This window comes from Oncorhynchus mykiss, chromosome 23 (genome assembly GCF_013265735.2).
Source record: "Oncorhynchus mykiss isolate Arlee chromosome 23, USDA_OmykA_1.1, whole genome shotgun sequence".
NCBI classification, from domain to species: domain Eukaryota; kingdom Metazoa; phylum Chordata; class Actinopteri; order Salmoniformes; family Salmonidae; genus Oncorhynchus; species Oncorhynchus mykiss.
In genome coordinates this window covers 5,314,383-5,329,118 of record NC_048587.1, presented here as the reverse complement: position 1 = coordinate 5,329,118, position 14,736 = coordinate 5,314,383, and the positions used below count along the sequence as shown (strand labels likewise).

Below are 14,736 nucleotides of genomic sequence, written 5' to 3'. Positions count from 1 at the left end.
CACCTCTAGATTACGAGGGTGAACTTTAGTCAGGGAAGAGAGAGAGGGAGAGATGGTTGTCATAGAATTGATAACGTATTCCCAAACATCGTAAACGGGAGAGGCATCTGATTAATACCAAAAGGGGAAATAAATATACCTGAGGACTGAGTGCTCAGCATGCGACGTAGTTTGTTCTAAATGAAGAAATAAGGATCTACCGTTTATTCCACATAAATAATTGTTAATAAGCTACAACACACCTTCAGGCATCATTACATGTCTTTAACCAGATAGTCAATATCAGTCTCTAATTGTTATCACAAACTAGGTGGTTCCAGCCCTGAATGCTGATTGGCTGGCAGCCGTGGTACATCAGACCGTATAGCACGGGAATGATAAAACATGATTTTTAAGTTGCTAACCAGTTTATAATAGCAGTAAGGCACCTCAGGGGGGTTTGTGATATACGGCCAATATACCATGGCTAACGGGTGTGTCCGGGCACTCCGCGTTGCGTCGTGCTTAAGAACAGTCCTCAGCCGTGGTATATTGGCCATATACCACACCCCTTCTCAGGTCTCACTGCTTCGTTAGACAATATTGGCATTATGTACCTGTACACGATACAGAGTTGTCACTAGTAACACACACACACACACACACACACACACACACACAGCGACACAAACACACAGCAACAGACACAGCCAATCAAAACATCAGAGACACCATGAAGGCCATCGTATGATAAGCAACATGTTTTATTGTCCCAACTCTTTTCAGTACCTCCCCTGTGTACAGGGGAAGTGTCGAGCGAAACACAATGACGTTTTCCTGCACGGGATCCAAAGTCCTCCTCTGGAAACAAGGCAGGCTAAATGAGGCCATAAAACAAAGCAGATTAATGATTTGCTCTTCCCACTGTAATAGTTGAGAGTGATCAGCATGTCATGGATAGGCTGCACACTGTAACAGAGAGACTAAGACCTAAAGACCTGCAGGTCAACCTCTATGGGGCTGCACACTGTAACAGAGAGACTAAGACCTAAAGACCTGCAGGTCAACCTCTATGGGGCTGCACACTGTAACAGAGAGACTAAGACCTAAAGACCTGCAGGTCAACCTCTATGGGGCTGCACACTGTAACAGAGAGACTAAGACCTAAAGACCTGCAGGTCAACCTCTATGGGGCTGCACAATAATACTATGTGCATAAATGTAGGACAGATTTGAAATAATAATGATAATAATATGAATCACAATAATAGATTTTGTATGACGGTTTATGAATGAAATGGACATAGGCCTATACTGACACAACCGAATTCAAATACAGACCTGGCTATTTGGTCATCAATTGAATTCTAATGTTATTTGAACTGAATTCTAATGTTATTTTAAATTAATTTGAACGTTATTTGAAATGAATTCTAATATTATTTGAAATGAATTCTAATGTTATTTGAATTGAAATCTAATGTTGTTTGATTTGAAATCTAATATTATTTGAAATGAATTCTAATATTATTTGATTTGAATTCAAATTGTATTGGAATTGAATTCTAATGTTATTTCATTGCTATCCCTTTCAACGTGCGTTGCTCGTTGCAACCTATTGTCTAAATTGTTATGTTTCCAGGTACCACAATGAGCCACAATGGGGTCCTCCACCACCATGTCACCATATACCCAGCTATGAGCCACAATGGGGGTCCTCCACCACCATGTCACCATATACCCAGCTATGAGCCACAATGGGGGTCCTCCACCACCATGTCACCATATACCCAGCTATGAGCCACAATGGGGGTCTTCCACCACCATATACACAGATATGAGCCACAATGGGGGTCCTCCACCGCCATATACCCAGCTATGAGCCACAATGGGGGTCTTCCACCACCCTGTCACCATATCCACAGCTATGAGCCACAATGGGGTCCTCCACCGCCATATACCCAGCTATGAGCCACAATGGGGGTCTTCCACCACCCTGTCACCATATACCCAGCTATGAGCCACAATGGGGTCCTCCACCCCCATATACCCAGCTATGAGCCACAATGGGGGTCCTCCACCCCCATATACCCAGCTATGAGCCACAATGGGGGTCTTCCACCACCCTGTCACCATATACCCAGCTATGAGCCACAATGGGGTCCTCCACCGCCATATACCCAGCTATGAGCCACAATGGGGGTCTTCCACCACCCTGTCACCATATACCCAGCTATGAGCCATAATGGGGTCCTCCACCGCCATATACCCAGCTCTGAGCCACAATGGGGTCCTCCGCCATGCCACCCGTGGACCATACAACCACAGCAATGGCCTGTGGTGACATTCCAGCAGAGTCCTGTCAGGGGAGGATGCGTCATGCCAGATGATATTTCCCCCTCTGTCTGGCCGAGGAGAATATCGCCTGTGATGTTGATGAACATCTGTTTGCCGGACCAAAACAACAGACGTGACTGATTTTTGTTTTCGAATGGAGTATCTGTTTCTTGATTTATGATTTTATTGTATTTCGACAGTTTCTCTTCCGTACAATTGATTTCATATACAGTACAGTATAGGCATAGGGTAGCCTAGTGGTTAGAGAGTTGGACTAGTAACTGGAAGGTTGCAAGTTCAAACACCCGAGCTGACAAGGTACAAATCTGTCGTTCTGCCCCTGAACAGGCAGTTAACCCACTGTTCCTAGACCAGTTAACCCACCGTTCCTAGACCAGTTAACCCACTGTTCCTAGGCCAGTTAACCCACTGTTCCTAGACCAGTTAACCCACTGTTCCTAGACCAGTTAACCCACTGTTCCTAGACCATTCAACCCACTGTTCCCAGGCCATCATTGAAAATAAGAATTGGTTCTTAACTGACTTGCCTAGATAAATAAAGGTAAAATAAACAGTATGGGCCTATTTTTCTTCCTTCGCATATCCAAAAAACATTTACTGTATTTTTTCATTTACTGTGTTTACAGTGTGCTGTTTGACATGTGTGGAGACATGTTGAAATATAAAACACATGTTTTTCTCATTTGTTTTCCTTTCCTGTTAGGGTAAACACAAACAATATACAGTATAACAATAAAATCTTAGTCTTTATACTGAAATAGATGATCATATTACAGTTTTTTTTTTTACAATTGATAACAGGTGTTTACCTATATTTAAGATAGTTTTACCAAACTCTTATTAACACAGCAACACCCCTACGTCACACAATTAGCCAAATAGTTCATTTTCTACTAAAAAAAAAACACATTTTGTTCATTAAACACCAACTCTACATTTCAAAATACAAAAAAAAAATAACTTTCTCTACGTACACTAACTCTCTCAAAACACGCCAAACCCGACTCAATATCTAATCATTCTGTCAAAACACCAGCACATGTTTTCTATCCAAGAGGAACGTATGGTCAATCACAAATCTGTTAGTTTGTTGAGAATTCTGGATAATGGAAGTCACGGTTGACCGTCTGAGATTAGGATGGACTCTTTCACCCTCCTCTCTCAGTGATAGATCATGGTATTAGACTGGTCTCCCTCAGTGATAGACCATGGTATTAGGCTGGACTCTATCACCAGTCTCTCTCAGTGATAGACCATGGTATTAGACTGGACTCTTTCACCAGTCTCTCTCAGTGATAGACCATGGTATTAGACTGGACTCTCTCAGTGATAGACCATGGTATTAGACTGTACTCTTTCACCAGCCTTTCTCAGTGATAGACCATGGTATTAGACTGGACTCTTTCACCAGTCTCTCTCAGTGATAGACCATGGTATTAGACTGGACTCTTTCATCAGTCTCTCTCAGTGATAGACCATGGTATTAGGCTGGACTCTATCACCAGTCTCTCTCAGTGATAGACCATGGTATTAGGGGGGACTCTATCACCAGACTCTCTCAGTGATAGACCATGGTATTAGACTGGACTCTTTCACCAGTCTCTCTCAGTGATAGACCATGGTATTAGGCTGGACTCTTTCACCAGTCTCTCTCAGTGATAGACCATGGTATTAGGGGGGACTCTCTCAGTGATAGACCATGGTATTAGGGGGGACTCTATCACCAGACTCTCTCAGTGATAGACCATGGTATTAGGGGGGACTCTATCACCAGTCTCTCTCAGTGATAGACCATGGTATTAGGGGGGACTCTCTCAGTGATAGACCATGGTATTAGGGGGGACTCTATCACCAGACTCTCTCAGTGATAGACCATGGTATTAGGGGGGACTCTATCACCAGTCTCTCTCAGTGATAGACCATGGTATTAGGGGGGACTCTCTCAGTGATAGACCATGGTATTAGGGGGGACTCTATCACCAGACTCTCTCAGTGATAGACCATGGTATTAGGGGGGACTCTATCACCAGTCTCTCTCAGTGATAGACCATGGTATTAGGGGGGACTCTCTCAGTGATAGACCATGGTATTAGGGGGGACTCTATCACCAGACTCTCTCAGTGATAGACCATGGTATTAGACTGGACTCTTTCACCAGTCTCTCTCAGTGATAGACCATGGTATTAGGCTGGACTCTTTCACCAGTCTCTCTCAGTGATAGACCATGGTATTAGGGGGGACTCTATCACCAGACTCTCTCAGTGATAGACCATGGTATTAGACTGGACTCTTTCACCAGTCTCTCTCAGTGATAGACCATGGTATTAGACTGGACTCTCTCAGTGATAGACCATGGTATTAGGGGGGACTCTTTCACCAGTCTCTCTCAGTGATAGACCATGGTATTAGGCTGGACTCTTTCACCCTCTTCTCTCAGTGATAGACCATGGTATTAGACTGGACTCTCTCAGTGATAGACCATGGTATTAGACTGGACTCGTTCACCAGTCTCTCTCAGTGATAGACCATGGTATTAGGCTGGACTCTCTCAGTGATAGACCATGGTATTAGACTGGACTCTTTCACCAGTCTCTCTCAGTGATAGACCATGGTATTAGACTGGACTCTCTCAGTGATAGACCATGGTATTAGACTGGACTCTCTCAGTGATAGACCATGGTATTAGGCTGGACTCTTTCACCTGTCTCTCTCAGTGATAGACCATGCTATTAGACTGGACTCTCTCAGTGATAGACCATGGTATTAGACTGGACTCTCTCAGTGATAGACCATGGTATTAGACTGGACTCTTTCACCAGTCTCTCTCAGTGATAGACCATGGTATTAGACTGGACTCTATCACCAGTCTCTCTCAGTGATAGACCATGCTATTAGGGGGGACTCTATCACCAGTCTCTCTCAGTGATAGACCATGGTATTAGACTGGACTCTTTCACCAGCCTTTCTCAGTGATAGACCATGGTATTAGGGGGGACTCTATCACCAGTGTCTCTCAGTGATAGACCATGGTATTAGACTGGACTCTATCACCAGTCTCTCTCAGTGATAGATGGTTTATAACATGGGCTATAATGGTGACTCTTATTTCATCATTGACAACACCTCTTACTCTCCTTTCACACAACGCATCACCGGGGGCAAACGCATCACTACCTGCCCTCCAGGACACCTACACCACCCGATGTCACAGGAAGGCCATAAAGATCATCAAGGACGACAACCACCCGAGCCACTGCCTGTTCACCCCGCTATCATCCAGAAGGCGAGGTCAGTACTGGTGCATCAAAGTAGGGACCGAGAGACTGAAAAACAGCTTCTATCTCAAGGCCATCAGACTGTTAAACAGCCACCACTAACATTGAGTGGCTGCTGCCAACATACTGACTCAACTCCAGCCACTTTAATAATGGAAATTGATGTAAAATATATCACTAGCCACTTTAAACAATGCCACTTAATATAATGTTTACATACCCTACATTACTCATCTCATATGTATATGTATATACTGTACTCTATATCATCTACTGCATCTTTATGTAATACATGTATCACTAGCCACTTTAAACTATGCCACTTTGTTTACATACCCTACATTACTCATCTCATATGTATATACTGTACTCGATACCATCTACTGCATCTTGCCTATGCCGTTCTGTACCATCACTCATTCATATATCTTTATGTACATATTCTTTATCCCTTTACACTTGTGTGTTTAAGGTACTCCTCTTCCTGGTCCAACTACTCCTCTCCCTGGTCCAACTACTCCTCTCCCTGGTCCAACTACTCCTCTCCCTGGTCCAACTACTCCTCTCCCTGGTCCAGATACTCCTCTCCCTGGTCTAGCTACTCCTCTCCCTGGTCCAACTATTCCTCTGCCTGGTCCAGCTACTTCTCTGCCTGGTCCAGCTACTCCTCTCCCTGGTCCAACTACTTTTCTCCCTGGTCCAACTACTCCTCTCCCTGGTCCAACTACTCCTCTCCCTGGTCCAACTACTCCTCTCCCTGGTCCAACTACTCCTCTCCCTGGTCCAACTACTCCTCTCCCTGGTCAAACTACTTCTCTCCCTGGTCCAACTACTCCTCTCCCTGGTCCAACTACTCCTCTCCCTGGTCCAGCTACTCCTGTCCCTGGTCCAACTACTCCTCTGCCTGGTCCAACCACTCTTCTCCCTGGTCCAACTACTTTTCTCCCTGGTCCAACTACTCCTCTCCCTGGTCCAACTACTCCTCTCCCTGGTCCAACTACTCCTCTCCCTGGTCCAACTACTCCTCTCCCTGGTCCAACTACTCCTCTCCCTGGTCCAACTACTCCTCTCCCTGGTCCAACTACTCCTCTCCCTGGTCCAGCTACTCCTGTCCCTGGTCCAACTACTCCTCTGCCTGGTCCAACCACTCTTCTCCCTGGTCCAACTACTCCTCTGCCTGGTCCAACCACTCTTCTCCCTGGTCCAACTACTCCTCTCCGTGGTCCAGATGTTATTTGTTCTCTCTCTGCTCCTCTGTGTTGTTCTGTATCCACATTGAACTAAATCAATCCAAAGAGTCCTCTTTTTACTGTGTTTGTCCATGTAACTGAAAGAGCTTCAACACCTGGTTATGTCTCCGACTGAGATTGGAATCAGCTGTGGTTGGTCTATTTTACACAATTTACAGTAAATCAGCTATTTCTTATTGTGTCAATGATCTGTTCATTCAAAAATGCTCATCAGCTGTTTCAATACAGTTTTTGAGCAGCTGTTGTTGCAGAAGTAGAGACTTTATACTATATTATGAGGTTTTGAACATTAGGTCTTCATTTCTGACGTGCTGTGTGCAAAGCATTTGTAAATAAGACAAGAAAGATCCATGATGTTGGTATTGGGTAAGCTTGTAGGTAAAGAAAATGTAAGCATTTTTAGAAACGTGTTAATTGACTGCATATTCTGTGAAAACGACACGAACTGTGTTCATGGTATTGTCCACAACAGACAGATGTTGTGCTGATTGTGTTTATAGACTTTTGAAAATGCGACTACAGATTGGACAAAAGGACGTTAGCGACGGTAAAGAAAACCGTAGTGTTTTGAATATTGTCACATTAGTGTGATCTGGGTTGTCACTAAGTTAAATTCATTTGATGTGCGTGTGTCTCATTTGTAAAGCAGAGTTTCCCTTTGAGCAGGGAGTACATGATTTTGCAAGATGTCTGTGGGGTTTTGGGGAAATTGCCTAACTGTTAGTTTTGAGTACACGAGATGTAGTTTCACCAAACGTGTGTTAAGGATTGGGGGAAACTGTAATAGATATGTCCTATAGCCAAAGATGTAAGCATGGTTTGAAATGAATATGTTTTAGTCAAATATTATACATATATATATGTGCTTCTTGCGATCAATTTGTAGTCTACAAATGATTTGTAATTATAATTCCCGGCCTCCCTGTCTATCCGCTCCAGAACAACATCTATCCTCGGCTGAATCTAGTTGATGATCCATCCCCCAGGGTGGCATTATTGCGCGCATGTCGTAATAAAGCTGTGCGCCAGGCGGCTCTCTCTCCTCGGCAGCGGCAGGTAGGGAGGCGAGCCCAGACAGCGGGGAAGGGGAGCGGGGACTGGAGGACCCGGGACTAGAGGACCGGGGATATTCACTGACAGCAGCAGTTACGTTCAGATTAACAGAACTGGGTGATTTTCGATGAGTGGCTGGACAAGATTGAATAAGAAACCGTGTAGTCGGCTACGGTTCATGACCATCCTTAGGTTTTCCTCTGAGCTCTCTAGTCACGGACACGAATACTGGATATAATTGTGGAACCACCACGGTAAGAGGAATGGTTTTTACATTATTTCGTGTTGATTGGAGGTGTTTTTTGTTGTTGTTGTTGTCATGGTGGCATATGATTTAGCGATCGAAAAACGGCAAGATTGACAGTATTGAAATGCGGAGGTTTTCTTCACCAGCTAATTGCGTTCCTTCACATTATGGATCGATGGAAAGATTCACAGTAGGCTATGTTACGAATTACATGGTGTGCATTTAGCCTAGCTGTCTGTGCCAGTTTCATTATAATAAACGTGATACCTTTGCATTGGCATAGAGAGATTGATTATTAAAGCAGGTATGCGTGTGTGTGAGAGAGGCATGCTACCCTCCCTGTCTTTCAACCCGAGGCGCCTGTTACGGCAACCACTATGTGGGTTTAGTGGAGCAAAGCTTTTTACAACATAGCATTTTCATCTCTTTTACAACCCTCTTCTACAATATTTTTTCCCCTCTCCCCCTGTTGATTCATTAATTTCGTTTGTTACAACAGAAGAAGCTGCTGTTTTTCCCTGAAAGTTGCTCAATAGCCGTAGCCTGGGCCTACATGAAAGAGAGAGAGAGAGAGGTAGTGCCGGTAGAGACATGCTTTCCTATCAGTTATGGGTACAGTCTTCAGTGAGCAGGCATGGACACATTTTGACATGCGGTATACTATGTAATGCGTATGATACCCATCTGGTTGCCAGGGGCGATGGCGAAGCGACATGTGACCGCAGCATGGTGTCTTCAGCTACAACATGATGTTTGATATGAGCCTCTAACTGTCACTCCTAACACCCCCCCCCCCCCCCCCATCTCTATCCGTACCCTGCCTGCAGTTATCCCAACCAGAAACATTCAACTGTGTACCTAGAAGGCATGGCAGGAATTCAGACAATGCTTGCATGCCTTGAAGCCTGTCATTATCCATTATGATGAGGATGAGGAGCGAGGTGTGACAGATTGAATCAGACATAGAATACACATAACTACAATACCTTACTGTAACTGACAATACAGAACTACAATACCTTACTGTAACTCACAATGCACAACTACAATACCTTACTGTAACTCACAATACATAACTACAGTACCTTACTGTAACTCACAATACATAACTACAGTACCTTACTGTAACTCACAATACATAACTACAATACCTTACTGTAACTCACAATACATAACTAGAATACCTTACTGTAACTCACAATACATAACTACAGTACCTTACTGTAACTCACAATACAGAACTACAGTACCTTACTGTAACTCACAATACATAACTACAATACCTTACTGTAACTCACAATACATAACTACAATACCATACTGTAACTCACAATACATAACTACAGTACCTTACTGTAACTCACAATACATAACTACAATACCTTACTGTAACTCACAATACAAATCATCAAGGAACCCACCAGGTACAACCCTAACTCTGTAAACAAGGGCACCCTCATAGACGTCATCCTGACCAACTGGCCCTCCAAATACACCTCCGCTGTCTTCAACCAGGATCTCAGCGATCACTGCCTCATTGCCTGTATCCGCTACGGAGCCGCAGTCAAACGACCACCCCTCATCACTGTCAAACGCTCCCTAAAACACTTCTGTGAGCAGGCCTTCCTAATCGACCTGGCCCGGGTATCCTGGAAGGACATTGACCTCATCCCGTCAGTTGAGGATGCCTGGTCATTCTTTAAAAGTAACTTCCTCACCATTTTAGATAAGCATGCTCCGTTCAAAAAATGCAGAACTAAGAACAGATACAGCCCTTGGTTCACCCCAGACATGACTGCCCTCGACCAGCACAAAAACATCCTGTGGCGGACTGCAATAGCATCGAATAGTCCCCGTGATATGCAACTGTTCAGGGAAGTCCGGAACCAATACACGCAGTCAGTCAGGAAAGCTAAGGCCAGCTTCTTCAGGCAGAAGTTTGCATCCTGTAGCTCCAACTCCAAAAAGTTCTGGGACACTGTGAAGTCAATGGAGAACAAGAGCACCTCCTCCCAGCTGCCCACTGCACTGAGGCTAGGTAACACGGTCACCACCGATAAATCCATGATTATCGAAAACTTCAATGAGCATTTCTCAACGGCTGGCCATGCCTTCCGCCTGGCTACTTCAACCTCGGCCAACAGCCCCGCCCCCCCCGCTGCTCCTCGCCCAAGCCTCTCCAGGTTCTCCTTTACCCAAATCCAGATAGCAGATGTTCTGAAAGAGCTGCAAAACCTGGACCCGTACAAATCAGCTGGGCTTGACAATCTGGACCCTCTATTTCTGAAACTATCCGCCACCATTGTCGCAACCCCTATTACCAGCCTGTTCAACCTCTCTTTCATATCGTCTGAGATCCCCAAGGATTGGAAAGCTGCCGCAGTCATCCCCCTCTTCAAAGGGGGAGACACCCTGGACCCAAACTGTTACAGACCTATATCCATCCTGCCCTGCCTATCTAAGGTCTTCGAAAGCCAAGTCAACAAACAGGTCACTGACCATCTCGAATCCCACTGTACCTTCTCCGCTGTGCAATCTGGTTTCCGAGCCGGTCACGGGTGCACCTCAGCCACACTCAAGGTACTAAACGATATCATAACCGCCATCGATAAAAGACAGTACTGTGCAGCCGTCTTCATCGACCTTGCCAAGGCTTTCGACTCTGTCAATCACCATATTCTTATCGGCAGACTCAGTAGCCTCGGTTTTTCGGATGACTGCCTTGCCTGGTTCACCAATTACTTTGCAGACAGAGTTCAGTGTGTCAAATCGGAGGGCATGCTGTCCGGTCCTCTGGCAGTCTCTATGGGGGTGCCACAGGGTTCAATTCTCGGGCCGACTCTTTTTCTCTGTATACATCAATGATGTTGCTCTTGCTGCGGGCGATTCCCTGATCCACCTCTACGCAGACGACACCATTCTATATACTTTCGGCCCGTCATTGGACACTGTGCTATCTAACCTCCAAACAAGCTTCAATGCCATACAACACTCCTTTCGTGGCCTCCGACTGCTCTTAAACGCTAGTAAAACCAAATGCATGCTTTTCAACCGATCGCTGCCTGCACCCGCATCCCCGCCTAGCATCACCACCCTGGATGGTTCCGACCTAGAATATGTGGACATCTATAAGTACCTAGGTGTCTGGCTAGACTGCAAACTCTCCTTCCAGACTCATATCAAACATCTCCAATCGAAAATCAAATCAAGAGTCGGCTTTCTATTCCGCAACAAAGCCTCCTTCACTCACGCCGCCAAGCTTACCCTAGTAAAACTGACTATCCTACCGATCCTCGACTTCGGCGATGTCATCTACAAAATGGCTTCCAACACTCTACTCAGCAAACTGGATGCAGTCTATCACAGTGCCATCCGTTTTGTCACTAAAGCACCTTATACCACCCACCACTGCGACTTGTATGCTCTAGTCGGCTGGCCCTCGCTACATATTCGTCGCCAGACCCACTGGCTCCAGGTCATCTACAAGTCCATGCTAGGTAAAGCTCCGCCTTATCTCAGCTCACTGGTCACGATGGCAACACCCATCCATAGCACGCGCTCCAGCAGGTGTATCTCACTGATCATCCCTAAAGCCAACACCTCATTTGGCCGCCTCTCGTTCCAGTACTCTGCTGCCTGTGACTGGAACGAATTGCAAAAATCGCTGAAGTTGGAGACTTTTATCTCCCTCACCAACTTCAAACATCTGCTATCTGGGCAGCTAACCGATCGCTGCAGCTGTACATAGTCTATTGGTAAATAGCCCACCCATTTTCACCTACCTCATCCCCATACTGTTTTTATTTATTTATTTTTCTGCTCTTTTGCACACCAATATCTCTACCTGTACATGACCATCTGATCATTTATCACTCCAGTGTTAATCTGCAAAATTGTAATTATTCGCCTTCCTCATGCCTTTTGCACACATTGTATATAGACTCCCCCTTTGTTTTCTACTGTGTTATTGACTTGTTAATTGTTTACTCCATGTGTAACTCTGTGTTGTCTGCTCATACTGCTATGCTTTATCTTGGCCAGGTCGCAGTTGCAAATGAGAACTTGTTCTCAACTAGCCTACCTGGTTAAATAAAGGTGAAATAAAATTTAAAAAAAAGAACTACAATACCTTACTGTAACTCACAATACATAACTAGAATACCTTACTGTAACTCACAATACATAACTACAATACCATACTGTAACTCACAATACATAACTACAGTACCTTACTGTAACTCACAATACATAACTACAGTACCTTACTGTAACTCACAATACATAACTACAGTACCTTACTGTAACTCACAATACATAACTAGAATACCTTACTGTAACTCACAATACATAACTACAATACCTTACTGTAACTCACAATACATAACTACAATACCTTACTGTAACTCACCATACATAACTACAGTACCTTACTGTAACTCACAATACATAACTAGAATACCTTACTGTAACTCACAATACATAACTACAATACCTTACTGTAACTCACAATACACAACTACAGTACCTTACTGTAACTCACAATACAGAACTACAATACCTTACTGTAACTCACAATACACAACTACAATACCTTACTGTAACTCACAGTACATAACTACTATATAGACTGTAACTCACAATACATAACTACAATACCTTACTGTAACTCACAATACATAACTACAGTACCTTACTGTTACTCACAATACAGAACTACAATACCTTACTGTAACTCACAATACATAACTACTATATAGACTGTAACTCACATTATAAAGTATAAATGCTTGTGAAATACAGACCATGTGTATTGTCAGGTTGTGTCACTGGTAGGCCTAAGCATATTAACAGTATGTGAAACTGTTACTGACCAGTCCCAAGTCCGTTGATGTTGGTGGTAATGTAGGAACACTGTATGTAAGATACTGTACCTGAACAGCATGGAGGCTGTTCTCTCTGCCTCCCTGTGGATCCACGTACTGTCCAGGACCTCGATCTGCCGGCATGGAGGCTGTTCTCTCTGTCTTCCTGCCTCCCTGTGGATCCACGTACTGTCCAGGACCTCTATCTGCCAGCATGGAGGCTGTTCTCTCTGCCTCCCTGTGGATCCACGTACTGTCCAGGACCTCTATCTGCCAGCATGGAGGCTGTTCTCTCTGCCTCCCTGTGGATCCACGTACTGTCCAGGACCTCTATCTGCTAGCATGGAGGCTGTTCTCTCTGTCTTCCTGCCTCCCTGTGGATCTGGGAGGGAGAGCCAGGATTTACCACACATTGTTCTGGTGCAGAGAGCCCCCCATGCTGTGCTGCTGCTGTCTCCTAGGTACAGCTACATTTAACTTTCTATTTGAAGCTTCTCTTGTTTCCTGGTTGGGTGGAGAACTAGCTGATTGGTGTACGGGTATGCCAATTAGGGAGTTAAAGCCAATTTCTGACCGATGTGTCAAGAGTTAAGAACACAAACTTTTTTTTTAGAGAATTAAAACAAGAATTATATCAACTGAATAACCAGACAGGGATGCAGAAAATACCAAGGAAATACTTTTATTTGGACCTGAACAGGGAGAAAGCAACCTGTTATTGTTCTGTTTTTCCTCAGTGGAGGATTGCCTCACCTCCATAGCAACACACGATGCCCACAGATGGTTTTTCAGTCGGAGGCTTGTTGGAGCTTGTGGCTTCATTGCAGTGTCTCTTAGATTGTGGTATGGTGTTTTTCCATGATATTGCGATAGTCAAACTTGCAATACCCTAACTCAAGCAAGATGAGAATGTTTTGGTATCGGCGCAAGCAGTCTAAGGCACTGCGTCTCAGTGCTAGGGGCGTCACTACAGACCCCCGGTTCGATTCCAGGCTGTATCACAACTTGGCCGTCAGGGTTTGGCCCGGGGATGAATCAAAATACTGTAGTTATTGGAAAACAAAGGAGTTGCACCCCAAATGGCACCCTATTCCCTATATAGTGCACTACTATTGACCCCAAATGGCACCCTATTCCCTATATAGTGCTCTCCTATTGACTCCAAATGGCACCCTATTCCCTATATAGTGCACTACTATTGACCCCAAATGGCACCCTATTCCCTATATAGTGCACTACTATTGACCCCAAATGGCACCCTATTCCCTATATAGTGCACTACTATTGACCCCAAATGGCACCCTATTCCCTATATAGTGCTCTCCTATTGACTCCAAATGGCACCCTATTCCCTATATAGTGCACTACTATTGACCCCAAATGGCACCCTATTCCCTATATAGTGCACTACTATTGACCCCAAATGGCACCCTATTCCCTATATAGTGCACTACTATTGACCCCAAATGGCACCCTATTCCCTATATAGTGCTCTCCTATTGACTCCAAATGGCACCCTATTCCCTACCTCAAACCGCTTACGCCTACCCTAACCCCTTACCCTTAACCTCTAGCCCCTTACCCCTACCCTACCCTAACCCCTAACCTCTAGCCCCTTACCCCTAACCTCTAGCCCCTTACCCCTAACCCCTAACCTCTAGCCCCTTATCCCTAACCCCTTACCCCTTCCCTGCCCTTACCCCTAACCTCTA

At 44.7% G+C, this 14,736-nt stretch overlaps 1 protein-coding gene across 4 annotated transcripts in view; it reads left to right on the top strand.

The window, feature by feature from the left end:
• The first annotated feature begins 7,883 nt into the window (after nucleotides 1-7,883).
• LOC118943892 (receptor-type tyrosine-protein phosphatase epsilon-like) overlaps nucleotides 7,884-14,736 on the top strand; it is a 148,833-nt gene continuing 141,980 nt past the window's right edge. For all 4 annotated transcript variants that reach the window (XM_036960680.1, XM_036960679.1, XM_036960678.1 and 1 more), the window contains exon 1: nucleotides 7,884-8,169. The gene's annotated coding sequence lies outside the window, so the exon portion shown is untranslated. The remainder of the gene's footprint in view (nucleotides 8,170-14,736) is intronic.